This window comes from Enhydra lutris, unplaced genomic scaffold (assembly GCF_002288905.1).
Source record: "Enhydra lutris kenyoni isolate GAN:26980312 unplaced genomic scaffold, ASM228890v2 scaffoldscaffold2, whole genome shotgun sequence".
Classification (NCBI taxonomy): Eukaryota; Metazoa; Chordata; class Mammalia; order Carnivora; family Mustelidae; genus Enhydra; species Enhydra lutris.
In genome coordinates, this window is record NW_019154086.1 from 85245256 (window position 1) to 85264097 (window position 18842).

The 18842-nt window shown below is 34.6% G+C and overlaps 1 pseudogene; it reads right to left on the minus strand.

Moving 5' to 3' along the window:
• Positions 1-769: 769 nt before the first annotated feature.
• LOC111151658 lies at positions 770-1559 on the minus strand (annotated as a pseudogene).
• Between the last annotated feature and the right edge of the window lie 17283 nt (positions 1560-18842).

An 18842-nucleotide genomic window follows, 5' to 3' on the forward strand; every position in this document is an offset into this window, starting at 1 on the left:
AGCTTCAAAAGAATAGGTTTTCATTCTTCTTTAAATGTTTGGTAGAATTCTGCTGGGAAGCCATATGGCCGTGGACTCTTGTTTCTTGGGAGATTTTTTTAATTACTGCTTCAATTTCCTTGCTCATTACTTGTCTCTTCAGGTTTTCTATTTCTTTCTGTTTCAGTTTTAGTCATTTATAAGTTTCCAGTAATGCATCCATTTCTTCCAGATTGCCTAATTTGCTGGCATATAGTTGTTCATAATATGTTCTTATAATTGATTGTATTTCTTTGGTGTTGGTTGGGATCTCTCCTCTTTCATTCCTGATTTTATTTATTTGGCTCCTTTCTCTCTCTTCTTTTTAATTTTAAATACTCTTAAGGCATTTATTTATTAAAACATTCTCTGCCAAGATTTCATATTAGCTTAAAATTCGAATCTGTCTGTACATTTCTCTACTAAGGTCCCCACCTCAGTGTATTCCATAAAAACTCCTTCTCCAGAAATCAGTGTTACCAAGGTCCACACAGTGAGCTCTATGGTCAGCCTCTTTGTTCTCTAGGTGACCCAACTAAATGTTAATACTGCTCTGCTACAGTGCAAAAGTTCCTAACTCAAACTCACTGGAAAAGGGATGAAACTTCTGCAAAGTGCACTTTAAGAACAGTACTGTTTGCTTATGAAAAGAAACCAGTGGGTCCTCTAAGAATAATAAAAGAGGGTATTTTACGGTTAAGCACATGATTTGGAGTGAAGAATTCAGATGCTGCTCTGCTGGCCCCAGCTGTTAATAGTTTTCTTGTTCCTCCTGTGGGTGCCTTTAATCAGGTACCAAAAAGAATTCATGTGTGGCATAGAGAATGCCCACAGTCCTCTGAAATACAAGGTTGTTTTCCCGGCAAATCAATTCAATGTTCCTTAGCTTCTCAAAGTAGAAATCTCTTTCTTTCTCCGAGTCTTGATGGTATGTTTCAATATGTTGACCTGCTGCATCGATTCAGCTGCTTCATCATCCCCGTTGCCCACACCAGGATTCTCTTGTGCCACATCTGGGCTAGCCTAAGGGGTTGCAGTGGTTCTGTGTGTTGCAATGGGCCTCTAGGGAGCTCACTGCAAGAGCTGAGAGGTTTCTTCAGTTTGTTCAGAGCTGGAGCAACAAGGGCGGGAGCCACTGTGGTTTCTTGACCTTGTCTGGCAACTACAGGGTCATAATCTTTTTCATCATAGTTTGCATCAATAAACTTCTTGAATCACTGAACAAATTCAAAATTGTCCTGAAACTTTCCTTTCACTAATTTGTCCACAGGAATTATTTTGTCAACATCCATTCTCTTAAAACTTGCTTGTATTTTGAAGTTCTGGATATATTCATGTTCTAGCTCATCCTGGAATTTCATTTTCTTCAAGGCAATGAAGCCATAAAACAGCATGTCCATAAACTGACAATGGACAGCCCCTGAGCACAACTGCTCAATCTTCATCAGATTCAGTTACAGAGACTCATTGATCCAGGCCAGCATGTCATATAGACTTAGGTTATCACTGGTGACTGATGTTGAGTATATGTTCACTGACATCTTCAGATCTCGCTGGGACTGCATCCACTACCTGTGGCCGGTTTTGGTTCTGTCTTCATCTCATTACCCTTTCTCTTTTCTTTTTGATAAGTCTGGCTAGGGGTTTATCGATCTTATTAATTCTCTCAGAGAACCAGCTCCTAGTTTCATGGATCCATTCTACTGTTCTTTTGGTTTCTCATTCATTGATTTCTGCTCTAATATTTATTAATTCTTTTCTCCTCCTGGGTTTAGTCTTTATTTGCTGTTCTTTCTCCAGCTACTTTAGATATAAGGTCAGGTTGTGTATTTGAGACCTTTTATGTTTCTTGAGAAAGACTTGTATTGTTATACACTACTTTCTTAGGACTGCCTCTACTGCATCCTAAAGGTTTTAAACTATTGTGTTTTCATTTTCATTTGTTTCCATGATTTTTTTTCAATTATTCTTTAATTTCATGGCTGACCCATTCATTCTTTAGTTGGGTGCTCTTTAGCCTCCATGTATTTGATTTCTTTCCAAATTTCCCCTTGTGACTGAATTCCAGTTTCAAAATATTGTGGTCTGAAAATATGCAAGGAATGATCCCAGTCTTTTGGCACCAGTTGAGACCTGATTTGTGACCTGGTATGCGATCTATTCTGGAGAATGTTTCATGTGCACTTTAGAAGAATGTGTATTTTGTTGCTTCAGGATGGAATGCTCTGAATATATCTGTCAAGTTCATCTGTCCAGTGTGTCATTCAAAGCCTTTGTTTCATTGTTGATCTTCTGCTTAGATGTTCTGTCCATTGCAGTGAGTGGGGTGTTAAAGTCCCTGACTATTATTGTATTATTATTGATATGTTTCTTTAATTTTATTATTAATTGGTTTATATAATTGGCTGCACCCATATTAGGGGCATAAATATTTATAATTATTATATCTTGTTGGATAGACTCTTTAATTATGATATGCTATTCTTTCTCATCTCTTACAGTCTTTGGTTTAAAATCTAATTTGTCTCATATAAGGATTGCCATCCCAGCCTTTTTTTGATGTCCATTAGAATAATAAATGGTTTTCCACAACCTCACTTTCAATCTGGAGGTGTCTTTGGGTCTAAAATGATTCTCTTGCAGACAGTATATCAGACAGTCTTGCTTTTGTATCCAAGATGATATTCTGTGTCTTTTGATTGGGGCATTTAGCTCATTTACATTCAGAGTAACGACTGAAAGATATGAATTTAGTGCCACTGTATTACCTGTAAAGTCACTGTTCCTTTATATTGTCTCTGTTGCTTTCTGGTCTGTGTTACTCTCTTCACTTAAAGGAATCCTTTTAATATTTCTTGCAGAGCTGGTTTAGTGATCACATTCTTTTAGTTTTTGTTTGTCCTGGAAGCTTTTTAGTTCTCCTTCTATTCTGAATGAAATCCTAGCTGAATAAAATATTCTTGCCTGCATATTTTTCTCATTTAGCACTCTGAATATATCATGCTAGTCTTTTCTAGACTGCCAGGTCTTTGTGGATTAGACTGCTGTGGGTCTAATATTTCTAACCTTGTAGGTTATGGACCCCTTGTCCAGAGCTGCTTTCAGGATTTTCTCTTTGTCTCTGAGTTTTGCAAGTTTCAGTGTTATATGTTGGGATGTTGACCTATTTTTATTGCCTTTGAGAAGTGTTTTCTGTGTCTCCAGAACTTGAAAGCCTCTTCCTTCACCAGATTAGGGAAGTTTTCCATTATAATTTGCTCAATATACCTTTCCTCTCTCTCTCTCTCTCTCTCTCCTTCTTCTGGGATCCCAATTATTCTAATATTGTTTTGCTTTATGGTATCATTTATCTCTCAAGTTCTCCCCTCATGATCCAGTAGTTATTTATCTCTCTTTTTCTCAAGTTCTTTATTCTTCATCATTTTGTCATCTATACCACTAATTCTCTCTTCTGTCTCATTTATCCTAGCAGTTAGAACCTCCATTTTTATTACATCTCATTAATAGCTTTTTTAAAAATTTTGAATTGATTAGATTTTACTTCTTTTATTTCTCCAGAAAAGGATTCCTGAGTGTCTTCTATATTTTTTTTCAGGCCCAGCTAGTGTCTTTATAATCATTATTCTAAACTCCAGTTCTGACATCTTACTTTTATCTATATTGATTTGGTCCCTGGCAATCAGTATGGCCTCTTGTTCTCTCTCTCTCTCTCTCTTTTTCAAGACTTTCTCAGTTATTCATGAGAGACAGAGACAGAGAGAGAGGCAGAGGGAGAGTGGGACTTGATCCCAGGACCCTGGGATCACAACCTGAGCTGAAGGCCGATGCTTAATCCAACTGAGCCACCCAGGCACCATCTTGTTCTCTTTTTTGAGGTTGAGTTTTTCCATCTTGTGATTCTTGCAGAAAATAGTTGCTTTTCTACTTGTAGAATTGCAGCTATTATTTTCTTAGCTCTCTGGTTGAGTTCATAGGTGTTCAAAATTATTTGACAGCTATCTAGCCTAATTCCTGGAACCAGATGAAATTAAGGTCTCCTACTCCGGAGATATGTGATTGTTGCTGCTTTTGTGCCTCAAAGCATTTTCAGAAATTTGACCATGATGAAAGGAACAGGGTCTCCACTTTGGACAGCAGTGTAGATAAGTGAATTTAAGTATAGAGTGAAGCCAGGCACCCTGATTTTTCCTATCTATAAAATGGGAATGATAATATCAATCCCGTTGGTTTCTGTGATGATAAAATGGATCAATGTATGTAAAAAAATATGTAAAATACTTATGAATAGTAAATGCCATGTTACCTTTAGCTGTTTTTCTTTGCTGCCAATTAGATTTGAGCAGGAATTCATACTCTACCACTTGCCATGTATGTGACCAAGGGAGAGCCATTTAAACTCCCTGAAGCCTCACCTTTTTTATTCCTGAGATGAAGAAACATCAACCTATAAACATCAACCTGCTACTGTGAGAATTGATAAAGATATACATAAAAACTGGTGGTCTGATGCCTGACCCATGATAGAGATTTAACAAACTGATATCCCTTTACTTTTCTCTCTTCCTTTTAGTTACTGCTAATCCCCACCCTTGCCGCAAATTTCTAAATAGGCAACTATATTGTTAGAATATGGTGGAATTCACCCAATGAGCAAATGCATTCTTTAAACATATTTATACATATGTGTGTATACAGATAAAACATTTAAATATATATATATATTTTTTTACACGTACCCATGCTTATTCAAGAAACACCATACTTGCCAATCACACTATGTACATGTTTTATTACAGATAAATTGGAGAAAATCATATGAGATTATAAAATACCATGTAAGTAGACCTATTTCTCATCTAAAGGTTAAACATAACCTTGCTGAAAGTGGTCTGGTATTTCCCATGTCTGTTTCTTAACTGTGTAAAAAACTCACCGTCCCTTTGAGCAACATTTACTTCTAAAGTAAGGAGAGAAAACCTGAACTTGACTTAGAGATTGCTTAGCAATTAAGCAATAAGCCATCTGCCTAATTACCCAGAGGACTTGTAGACCATTCCAGAATATCATTCTGCCTAGGAAGTTCTCCTTCTAATAATATTTATATTTCTTTTGAATACTATTTTTAGGCCATAATGCCTGTCAAATTATAGAAAATTGAGCCTCAGTTTCATCTCTAAAATAAAGGAAAAAGAAAAGATCTCTCAGGTTTTTTCTAGTTTAATTTTCTATGACTTTATGATTCTCTGGAGATTTGTTTCACTAGAATTGTTTGGGTGAGGGGTGAGAGAAGAAAAGAGAGTGTGGACAAGAACACTGGTAAATTTTAAAGTGGAGTTACAGCCAAGTTCACAGTCTACTAACAAAATGTAATATTGAAAAAAAAAATAGAATATGTCACATCACTTTATTGTTGCTGCCTCTCCAGTAATGAAAGGAAATCTGCAAGTGAATGTAAGAATGTGTTTTGGGTTACATTTTGAGCTTCAAATTTGTTAATGCAATTTTGGTGGAGGGTTTCCAAATCTGGGGAAAGTCAAAGAGGGAGTAAACTCATTCTTTGCACCTGCATAGATTCATTCTTGGTGTGAGCAATGATGGGTGTCGGCATGGAGGGTGGAGGGGAGAATAGGACACTTTGGGGGCATCTGGCAGAGTGGCAAAAGAGCCTTTTCAGCTTTGGTGCTGACCAAGTCCCAGTTACAATTCTTACTAAAAAGCAACATTATCAGCCCAAATCTAGATTATAAAATATCCACTCCTCCCTTTATGTAAACTGCATAGAATAAAATTCTGACTCTTAGGCATATAATCCTATTAAAGTTTCAAGCATATTGCAGAGGAACCTACAAATAAACCTACATCTCTCAGGTGTCTAAATCTAGCTTTTCACCTCTGACTTTCTGTTTTATGCTTTTTTTCCCCCTTGCTTTTCACTTTCTTAAATGCTTAAATGCCTTGGGGTTCTTAGTACCACATGCCACCAGCCAATATAAAACCTGTAAATGAAATTGAGAGGAAACTGGACATAAATGAGTAATAAAAAACTGCACAGGTCGCTTTGAAGACCTCTTAGTTTTTCTACAAGTGACAGTTGGAACAAATTGTGTTCACTGCAAAAGAAATAGCAATGAGCACTTGACAGAAAGTAGCTGACCCATTCAGTCATTAACTCTTCATAGAGTCCACAATATAAAGGATAAAACTTGTTTCTCTTTCACTGTATTCTTAATATATGATACAGTTTTTGACACAGAATAGATGTGTAATAAATAGCTATTGTTATGTAAAGGAGAAAAGAAAAGCTTAGGCTTTATATGCAAATGAATATAACAGAGAGCAAAAATGATGTGTACACATTTGGTTGGGTAAGTTTAAAACTTCCAATATCCAGGTTTTTGCTTGCTTGTTTTGTTTGGTGATAGTTTGGAAACAAGGAAATATATTTAAGAATAAAATAATAAGCCCAACTTCTTAAAGTTACAAATCATTCCCCAAATATGGAAACAAATCAAATTAACTTAAACCATCAATTTTTCCCTTTTATCCAAATACTGTGTTGAATTGCAAAGATTGCTGAGCAATAGAAAGTCACAGAAGGGGAAAGCAAAAAGATTTGAAGAAACCACATTTGAAATCAGGTTAAAAAATAACTATAATTAGACACAAGTTAAGGAAAACTGCTAATTTGAACATCCCAGATTAGAAATAGTTGCTATCACAGAACAAAGATTAGCTATTAACAGGGTTCATTAGTGTGGAACAAAAGGTCAGAGAGAGAGGACAGCACAGTGAAAGGCCAGTTCTGAAATCAGCTAGAAGTGAACAAGCTATTAGGAGAAAAAAAAATGTTGAATTTAGGTTGCTTTACCCTGATCATTTTCTTAGGAAAAATGCAAAACAATAACACCTCTCATTTATGTGTATCTCAAACTAAGGGCTGATCTGCACTGTCATTAGTTAGCAGGTATCATTAAAGAACACTGTGGAAGACAGAGAAAAGGAAGGTTAATAGTCCATTCTGATAGTCATCAATCTTCTGGGCTTTCCCAGTAATAAGCCAAAATAAATTTTAAAAAGTTCCAGTCATGGAGAATATAGTCCTTAAGTCAATCTATGGGCTGGAGAAACTGAATTGAGGGTAAGAGCTCAGGAAAAATTCACATTCAGAAGAGCTTTATGTGAAGTTACAGAAAAAGAAATAAGACTTTAAAAGGATAAAATGAACCCCCCAAAGGCATCAACAACAATTATCATGATTTTTTAATAATAAAGATTAAAAGGCCATAACAACATTTCTTCAACAATATATTTATTCAATATCTTTATTTCTACCATTTTTATAAATAATATTTTCCAAATTCGTATAGGTTAGGAAAATGAAGACTATCTTGATGGATTAATGAAGCACAAGTACTGGGTTTTTCTGGAGACACACATGAATGACTGACAATTCTCAGCTGCTTCTGAGAATTGTACCGGTTTATTCATAAGCTTGGGATTGTATCTTACACGATGCCTAAGGTCAAGGAAGTGAGGACAGAGCTTCACAGGAGCACAAAGGTGGGCTATAGGGGAGAGTGTCTGTGACTGAGGACTAAAAACTTGGAGAAAGTCTTAAACAACATCTGCTCAAACTTCTAGATGTAACTCCCAGTTCTGGTTTTTGTTTTTTTTTTTTGTTTTTTTTTTTTTAAATATAGGAAACAAAGAAACATGTTAAATTATACATGAGGATGAAATGATCAAAACCTAGTGTGTGGGGAATAACAAGACAAGTAAGACAATTTTGTGAACAAATAAACAGCAATATTTACAAAAAGGGAGGGGTGACTGATAGATTTTTACAAAAAGTGAAATATCAAAAGAATATGATGAGTAAACCTTAAATACAGATTCAAATAAATCAATTCTAATGAAACATTTATGAAACACTTAGAGAAATTTGAACATTAGGATTTCATGACATTAAGAAATGGTTGTAAATACTTTTAGGAGTCTTAATGATATTATGACTATGTTTCACAAAGTTCTTATATTCTGAAATTTTTAAGAATGAAATGGCATGACGTCTAGAAATTGTTTCAACATTACCTGAGATTAGAGGTATGGTAGGTAGGGTTACAGGTAAAATAAGATTTGCATAGTCTGATAGTTACTTAAGCTGAGTAATGGATACATGGAGTTCTTTACACTAATCTCTACATTTTTTTTCTTTTTTACATTTTGAAATTTTGCAAATTAAAAATATATATATATTAAAAGTCAATGAGAGCTATAAAGATGAAATTAAATAATTAATCAAATTTGCTTCATGACATATATAATTATATTCAGATATTTGATCTATATTTAATTACTCTAGTTTTCCTATTTTAAATAATTCATAACTTGAATGTTTGTACTTCATTTTGAGGAACACAGTTTGGGGATGGAAAATACAAGAGTTGTACAGAGTTCAAAGAGAAGTTGAAGACTCCCATCATGTGCTTTCAGTCTCTCTTGGCATCATAGTCCTTATGATATCTTCCAAGGATTTATGATCTACTCCTAGTTACTGGTCAGACTGTCAGGGACCTTCCATGATCATCCTTTCTAAAGTGGTAGTACCATCACTCTCAACTCATTTGTCAGGCTTTATTTTTCCTTGTAGCATTATCCCTAATTTAAACTATGTTATAGATCTCTATGTTTATTGGTTTTCTTATTCTCCTATATCATACTATTCATGATACAACATTTTGCTTTGTGTCTTTAATCTTCAAACATAGAACAAGGGTTAGCACGTTATTAAACACTAAATGAATATTTGCTGAACATGAATTCTGAAATCCACACACAGGTATTTATGACAAATAGTTACTTGGGCTTTGCTAGAATAATAAACAAACAAACAAACAAACAAACAAACACAAACTGTGCATTCCATTGCCCCCAGCAGCAATTGTTAGGCTGAATGTTACTTGTTCTATTTTCTATCCATTGCGAATTCTTCCTTCCGGTGCTATGAGAGCATGCTCTATCTCCCATTGAATAAGGATGAGCTCTTTTCTTGGCCAAGGTCATCCTTTTGCTTGGAATGCTGGGACTGCATAATAATATTTATTTGAGACCCATAGCAATCATCCAAAGTCAAGCTGCCACCTTGGAGTGCTGCTAGAACCAGGTCTGGTGTCCACTGAATCTCTGCCTCTTTCTTTTCCCCTGGTTCCCCTACATCAGGGGACAGGTAAAATTTTTCTGCAAATCCTTGAAACAGAATGGATATGACTGAACCTCTTTTCTCAGAAAGAAGAGCTATCTACCACTGAATGTTCTACCATTCCTGTTCTACCAGGAACCCTAGGATGATATTTCAGGCTACCCTCTCTTTTTCAAGAAAACCTACCCTTAGTCTACAAAGGCAACTTTTCCTCTAAGGATAACAAAGGTGACTTTCTAATATTAATCTCATTAGAGGCAGACACAAAATAAAACAAAAATCCAATTCACTATGTGGGCATTGTATATGACTTCAAAATGGACCTTTAATAGAAAAACTAAAGCTTGTTCATTTTCACATCTGCCCACACCCACTTTTTAAAATTAAATAAATAGATTAATGATCATTCAAATATTTTTAAAGCACAGATAGGCATATTTCACTTATCAGCTGATGTTTCTTAAATTTCTCAACAATTTTTCATTAGTAAAGCAGACAAATTTCCCTTGTCATCCAAATGAGGAAAGGAGAAATAATAATAGGATTTTGAATAGCTCCAGATTGTTTCAGGAAATGTATTATGTATTTATTTTTAATGTTTTTCAGAATAGCTCCAAAATAGATATATATCTCTATTTTACAAATAAGAAAACCTCAATTAAGGAAAGAAAATTACCAATGTTCACATAAATAATTAATGATAGATTTGGATTTGGATCTAGTTCCAATTAGTTTCATTATAATTTATTGTCACACTAGCACATTTAGAGCAATATTAAAAATGAGCATCTTAGAGGTAACATGTTCAAGATCTTAAGAGAATTAGAAGTAACCAAAACTGACAATGACAAGTTTGTGAGCAAATGTATGCACTTTACCTTGATTAACTAAAACTCACACATTTCTTTAAAATGTGTAGAAGTTTTGGCGCCCTACTATGGCTACATAATAACATGACCTTTATTTCTAATGTTATCCTATTAAGTGAAACATATATACATGCATGAAGAAAAAGACAGACAGGGAGTGTCCACTATACAACCATTTGTAAATTGTTCCTTTTGGAAAGCTATGTGCTATTGAAGGATTAAAACATATACGTGGCCACAACTTTGAATTCCTATGAAAGGGAGAGATTAGGGAGTTGCCCTTCTAAAACCAAAGAGCTCTGGAGAATGGTTTAGGGAATGCATTGGAGACCCATGCTCAAAATCTGTTTCTACCACATACTAGGTATGTGACCTTGGTGAGTTACTATACTACTAAGTAAGTAACTTTCTCCTTTTATGAAATATAAGTAATAACAGAACTTGTCTTATAGGGTCACTGTGAGGATTACATACATTAATGTGTGCAAAACACTTAAAATAGTGCCTGACGTGTATTAGTGCTATTTAAGTGTTAGTTGCTATTATTATTACTATGCTCTTTTATGGCTGGGTCCATAAAAAAGAAGATTCCATTCTAATAGAATGAAAAGAAATTCTCCATAAAGGGCACATCTGCTTTCAGTTCTTGCAAGTATTAGATTTAACATTTTTTGTCTCCCAACACTGGACTCTTCTTTGAAAATCAATTAATATATTATTTTATTAATAAATGTGGTTTTTTTTTCCTTACAAAGAACTCATATGAACTCATATTTAGTAAAGTAGCAATAGTTATATAGCTAGGCCAATCTTTTAAAATAACAAAATCAAAACCAATTTTATGAACAACACACTCATTGTACTATTTGTATTTAGATTTCCCAGACATTTAAAACAAATAATCTTCATGGGACTTGACATGAAATTCTATTTCTATGAAAATAATTCTCTCTTCTCATATAAAACACTTACCACTACTTGATGCACTTCTCACAATTTTTTTATGTTGTTTGTTGTCATTTGTTAATTTATTAATCAGTAAAAGTAATGGAAACATACAACCCAAAGTTTCATCTCAAACAAATAATCTACATTATTTGTTAAAAATTGTCATTAATATTTCCCTGATACCAAAGACTCAAATGTGAAGTTCGTATCTTTTTAAAAGTTTATAAACCTTAATATCATAAATTTTACTAGGACAATCTTGACCAAGATTACCAAAAATTAAAACAAATCAGCCAAATCCCTACTTTTAGATAATATTACAAAGAACCTATGCATTCAGTTTTACATAAATTCCTCTTTCAATTATTTATTCATTCACATGTTTATTAACCACTGATCATAACTTCTTGTACAGGGATGCATGCTGCTCCATTTCTCAAGCCTTTTGTGGAACAAATAACATTTTTCCATGTTAAACTGTTTTCAGATAGCCAGTGTTTTTTAATTTAGGGTTTGTAAAATAATATCATAAAGCCCATCTTACCTTTAAAAATTACAGTAAAAGGCATGCATAGAATAACTATAAATCAAGAATATTTTATTAAATGTTTTAATGGAGGTACAAAGCATGATGGGAATAGGGATGGAAGAAAAAATACAGTGATGAGGACTGGGGAAGTCTTCTTGAGGGAAAACTCCTTTTGAGTTAGACGTTGAATGACTAGGATAGGGTTTTGGTTGCTAGAGAAGAGAAGAAAGAGCATTAATTAAAATCCAGAAACAGAAGAAGTATAGGATCTGTTGAAGAATTACATAATCTAGGGTAGCTGCACACAGATGCTACTCGGGCAAAGCACAACATGAGACTAGAATACTAGAAAGAAGTTAGATCGGGAACAGGCATCTGTGAAGAATGGAAGTACTCTTTGTAAGCAAAAGGAAGTCAGCAGGGGCTGCTGAGCTACACAGAGATACCAGCAGAACTAAGTTTTAGCAAGATGGCAGGGATGCCAGTAAGGAAAGGATGTGCTCACATACACACAAGTCACTATGTCCATGTAGCCTATTGCAGGGTCTTCCTCAATGCTTTTCAAAAGGGAATTTCGGTCTCTGTGACTTAAATAACCCACAGGTCACCTACAAATATATAATATAAAAAGTATAACTTTTCACTTACATCGACGGGGCAGAAAGCATTTTCTTAGGTCTTTCTCTTATGGATGACATACTGAATTGATTCCTAAGGCTGTCGTAACAAAAGTACCATAAGGAGCGGAGGGTAGAACTATGAACTCAAGGTCTTGACAGGGCCATGTTTTTTCTGAAGCCTCTAGGGAAGGGTCTTTCCTTGCTTCCTCCTAGTTTCTGGTGGTTGCTGGCAATCTTTAGTGTTTAGCTTGTAGATACACGACTCCAATCTCTCTCTCCTGTCATCACATGGTCTTTTCTTCATTTCTCTATTTGATTTCTTCTACTCTTCTTATAAGGACAGCAGCTATATTGGATTTAGTGTCTACTCTACCCCTGTATGATCTCTTGTTAACTGGATTACATCCTCAAAGACCCTATTTCCGAAGAAGGTCGCATTTACAGGTATCGGGGTTAAGACTTCAACATATCCTTTTAGAAGACACAATTCATTCCACAACACATACTAACAACCTTTTAATGTGATATTCAAAAACTTCTGTAGTGGGGCACCTGGATGGCTCAGTGGGTTAAAGCCTCTGCCTTCGGCTCAGGTCATGATCCCAGAGTCCTGGGATTGAGCCCCACATCAGGCTCTCTGCTCAGCACGGAGCCTACTTCCACCTCTCTTTCTGCCAGCCTCTCTGCCTACTTGTGATCTCTGTCTGTCAAATAAATAAATAAAATCTTAAAAAAAAATACAAAACTTCTGTAGTGAAAAATGTTGAACTATCTTTAAGAGCCTCATAAAAGTTATGTATTGCTAAGCAGAGATAGTGGTTAGAAAGGCCATGGATCCTGGAACTTCTTGTTGAGGAAAGAGCAGATTATTTTTGTCTTGTTCTTCCAAAAAATCTAACTCACATGTGCCGCATTGTGCCAAAAGACCAAATCACCGGTTGTGCTCTGTTTAATTGATTCAAACATCAGATTGTTTGAGTTAGTTAGTTATAATCTAGGAAAAGATCATTGATTACATTTACCAAAACTAATTCTCAAATCTTTCATCACACTATTTTCCAAACCTGATTCTTTTCTCCAATTTCCTCTTTCCCTACTCCTGAGTCATTATTTATCCTATTTCCCCATCCCTTTCCATTTGCCACATACAAAGATAAAACTCAGTGTCAGCTGCAAACATAATAATGTGTGGTTTTCCATCTCTCAGGTTAATGATGAAACATGAAACAATACTACTCCTGGTACCCTAAAATAAAGGCTATCATCAATAGCCATGTTAGTAGCTAGGCCTGCACTAACAAAATTTCACAATTTAAACAGTATGTTCTAAACTTATTGATGAACATTTAGTGAAGGAAATAATCAGAAGTGATGATAAATTACGGCTACCAGATTTCAATCTTCTAGAACTGTCACTTTTAAATTAGAGTGGATTGGGCTAATGGGTCTCATAGGTCTTTGATCATTAGGTGGTAGCCATTCCTTTCTGCATCATTTTCTGTCTCTCACATTTTAAACTAATTCTTGTTTACATCTCTTATCAAGTCACAGTTTATTTTTCTGCCAAAGAACTAGTGTACTCATGCAAGTGCTCAATTATATAGCAAACACCGTAAGCACTATCAAATATTGTTTTACAGATACTTATAAAGTGTCCTCAGTAGCAAAACACCTAATGCAAAATATTTATGCTATGCATATTTTCATTACTTACTATTCTATCCATAATTTAAATCACTGACATTTGCCAAATTATCAGACGAAGAGAAAGAATGATATAAGAAATGTTCTGCTTATACATCATGGCAAATCATGATCATTCATTTTGTGGGAGAAACATAAATTATAGCTTAACTTCGGTTATTGACATTAATGATTCTCATGATGCATTTGAACAGGAAAAGAAAAAAAGTAACAAAAGCTAGATGTATTAAGTGAATTATTTGAAAGCTAACATTTTTAGGGAAACTGTTAGAGAATATACTGTGCTCAATCATCTATGGCCAAGTTTGCCATTTTTCATTGGTTGGTTTAATTCACTTTGTTGTCATTGTTTAGAACTTCTCTTTACCTTTCCAAAAAATGCTCTGTTTCTCTTTTTAGTTATCTACACATGGAATTTCTTGTCTTACTCAAACATCATAACACTTACATTTTTAAAATATATAAAGCATATCTGATTTTTTCCCTAAGTAAAATGTCAATTCTAAGTGTTAGCTTTTATTTTATTTATATTTACTTATTACATTTATCACAGTAAATAAGCTTATACCAGTAAAGCTAAAACTCCTCCTACTTCAGTAATGCACAAGGAATTTACACTTCAGAGCAGAGGAAAAGGAGCATTTGGTGCAGATTGCCACAAATTTGTTCAGGTGGAACAGGGTTGGGTGACATAACAGTCAAACAGCAGAGATGGTGTTGACAGTTTATAGACAGACAATGAAATTGGACTTTGAAGAGAGGAGCAGCTATATTCTATTGTATCCTGCAATTAAAGCTATTAAGGTAGAAGGAAATCATTGTCACTTCCACCTTCATGATTCTGGGCTGTCTCTCTGCATTGTCCTCATAAAGCCTGATATATTATATATTTCATCATGATAAAACATGTCATGAACATTTTTAAATTATTACTGTATAATGTATGCTTTTAAGAAACCCTGTATTTATTATTGTAAATGTTCAAATACTTACTCTGAATTATAGTGAAGATTATGAGAATATATTTTAAAAGTGTTCTCAGTGGCAAAATGATTCATTTTGAAGGCTAACTTTTAATTAATTCCACAATAGTGGAAATTTCATTTCTAGTCCCTTCCAGAAACTATAAAAATAACATCCTCTTCTTTGTGGTTATGAAAGATAAAAGCCACAACAAGTTAAACAGTGTGTATCACTCGGAAGACATTTCTACGGTTATAAAAATTACTGTGTCAAAAACTGGGGACACATAGGATAGACATAAGCCATATCTATCCCCTAAATATACATAGCTCCTCTTTAATGCCCTACAGACATAAAACATTGGAAAAATTATAGCCCTACATTTAAAACATATATTTGAGATTTCATAATTAAATATTTTCCACTCATTAAGAGGAAATATAGTTTAGGATGAAGAAAAAAATATATAGGTTCTGAATTCTAGAGAGACTTGGGTGGGTTGAATGTCTAGCTCTGTCATTTATCAGCTAAGTGACTTGATTCAAAATTAAAAGATTGTCACAGACTTAACTTCAGGGCTGTATTGTCCACAACTATCCCATGTGCCAAGAACAGTGCCTGGCACATACTGGACACTTAACACTATCTGTTGAGTAGAAGAATGAATGAATGGTTAGACGTGTCAGAAATGTAGTATGGTATTAATAAATTCTCTTGTGTTGGGGCCCTCTTTGACTTTGATTCTATCTCTTTTATTTTCTGCAGTAGCAGACTGGGATAATGTTCTGAAATTTATCAGTATTGAAATATTTTAGTTCAATTATTATATGTAGGAGAGTCTGATTCACCCTTAAAAAGACTAACAGTTGACATATTTCTATAAAATGTAAAGAAAATCAAGTCATGTCCCCAAAACTTTAACAGAACTTTAAGAGAAATAGTTCACAATTCTGTCCAAATTAAACTTACTTTTCAAATTGATAAAATCTAGTTTAAAATAAGAACTAAATGATTCTGGTACATAAAACTAGAGTGAACAATTTACATATAGGTGCAATAATAGCTTTTATTTTTAACACTCATTCTGAAATTTTGCAGGATAAGTTATGAGTCTTATGACAAATATGTGTCCCAACCCTCCCTGTGGTGTCCAGCCAGGCCTGCTAGAGTCATGACTCAACCTGGAAGCTGCTGTTTATAGTACAAGTCAGGGGATGACTTAGAGCCCCTAAAAAACAGTATTTCTTTTATGAAAAACTATTCTGGATTGCTACCATTTTATTAAGAATTCATACTATTTTTATTATTTCCTTGTTCAAAATTAAGAAAATTTTGAATCATAAAATCTCCATACAAAGATATCCAATTCTCAACTTTATCTTCTAGAACTGACTTTAATAAAAATAAAAATTACCTTTTGGGAAAAAAATTACCTTTGATCTCAAGATTTTTGAATCACGCACAGAGCTTTCCAGAGCTGTCACTCTCTCACTCAAAATTAATGTGACTCTCTTTGTGAAGAACAAAATTAATGCAGTCCCCCCATCTGCCTCTTCCGTGCAGGAATTTACACTTTATAGGAAAGCAGGAACCTTGGTGCTGATTTTGTTTTACAGGGTCACTCCTGTTGGCTCTGAGGTAATTGGATCCTTACAGTTATCCTTACATAGCCATATAGTGTCTTCCATATTTTTCTCCAAAATTAACCATGTTTCCTGTTCTGTCCCCCAGTCTAGTGTTTAGATGATTTTTCCCCCCAGTGCAGGAGTGTTTGACTCTCACTTCTATACTGAAAGTTTCCAAACTTTTAGCCAGGTCTTTGAGTAGGTAAGAATATTCTATCTCTGTTTTTTATAAGGTTTAGCAAAAGGTCTTGTTTATTTATAGATCAGTAGACACTCGGACTGGGCTGAGCTCCACAGTAAAAAAGAATTCAGAGTCTACAAAGTAATTAAAAATTCTGTCTTCGTTGTGGATCTGGGGGGGTGGATTTTTGGATGATGTTGATTTTAGGAAATTGTTTGAATATATACTCTTTGAAAGGACTGCTGATGGGCAAGTGTGCTTGTACACAAACATTTGTTAATTCTGGCCCCTTTCACCTTTGGACTAATAGTTACCCACAAGTTACCCCAATAGTTACCCTAAGAGTTACCCATAAGGATGCAGGAAGAATGAGCAAGGTACATATCCATTTCAAACTGGTGAAGAGATCTCAAAGGAGACTGATTGTGATGTTCAAAACCTATAGCTGATGTCTTTTCTGTAATGATTTTTTTAAAAAATGAGTAATTTAGGCCTTGAGAAATGTACTGCTGAGAGTCAAGAAATATATGAGTAGGAGGCAGAGTGATTAGAAGTAGAAGGTGGAGTGCATTTTTCAGCCAATGAAGAGGTAAAGGACTGGACATCAGGCTTGAGAAGGAAACTTAGCACTGAGAGCTGTCAAGAATGGGATTCCTATGAAGGAGATCTCTTTTCTTCTCCCATTTTCTTTAGACTCTAAGAACAGGCATACTTAGCATACCTATTTAAGTGTTTTTTTTCTCCTATACCATAAATTTTCCTACTTTTCAGTAAAAGGCATTACTCACAGAGCCTTATATGGAAGGAAATTGAGGGCAATGACAATAAAGGATTGTGTGGCTTTTGTGACATCAGCCTTCCATGTGCTTGCTTTGGTAGCCCAGATACTAACTATCAGCTGTCCAATAAGGACGAGGAGGTGATTCACTTTGGAATTCCAGGTGATGGTCAGAAGTAAAACCTAGGTAGATCTTTGAATGTCAGAAAGTTAAACTGGGTAAGTAGAATTCAATGGGGTGAATAAAAGTGCCATTCACAGAAACGATACAATCTTTTTAATTCCTAAAGGTACTAGCATTTAATGGGAAACAGATGTATGCTTGATTACAAGTGTTATCTTCTTTATTAATAATTTATTTTTATTAGTTATTTTTCCAGTTTTATTGAGATATAACTGACAACACTGTTATGCAGTTAAAATATACAATATGATGATTTGACATATGTATATATTGTGAGATGAGGTGCCACAATCAATTAATACTTCCATTACCCCACATAGTTACCATTCTTTTTCTGTGGTGAGAACATTTAAGATTTACTCTCTTAGCAAATTTCAGATATACAATAAAATATTATTAACTATAATCAACATGCTGTACACTAGATTCTCAGAACCATTCATCTTATAATGGAATGTATGTACCCTTTGACCAACATCTCCCCTATTTCCTTCATTCCCCAGGTCTTGGAAACCACTATTGTACTCTCGGTTTCTGCGTTCAATTTTATTTATTTACTTTAGAGTTCACATAAAATTGAGGTCATTCAGTATTTGAATTTCTCTGTCTGGCCTTTTTCACTTAGCATAACCTGCTCCCGTATCATCCATGTTGTTACAAATGGCAGGATAAAGAAAATGTGTTGTAGATATTCATATGAGTATATATAATGAGATATTATTTAGCTATAATAAAGAAAGGAAATATTACCATTTCCCATAAATTAATTTTAATGTCTGGTAGAAAAAATGTTCATTCTAAATAATTATAATATTTCTAAACTCTTATGCTTAGTCATTGATTCATTAACAATATATTTGGCAAATATGCACCAAGGCTTTTTCAAATTTATATTCACAGTTATGAATAAAATACTGAAAACTTCTTCCTTCTTGAGTTTATCTTCAAATAGAGGAGCTAGACAATATGTAAGTAAACAAAGGGTGTATCAATCAGAGTTCTCCAGAGAAACAGAACCAGTAACAAAGACAGACAGTCTCTCTCTCTCTCTCTCTCTCTCTCTCTCTCACACACACACACACACACACACACACACACAGTGAGAGAGAGAGAGAGAGAGAGAGAGAGAGAAACCTGTGATTTATTTAAGGAATTGGCTCAAATGACTGTAGGGGTTGGCAAGTAAGAATCATCTGCAAGGAAGGCCAACAGGCTGGGAATTCT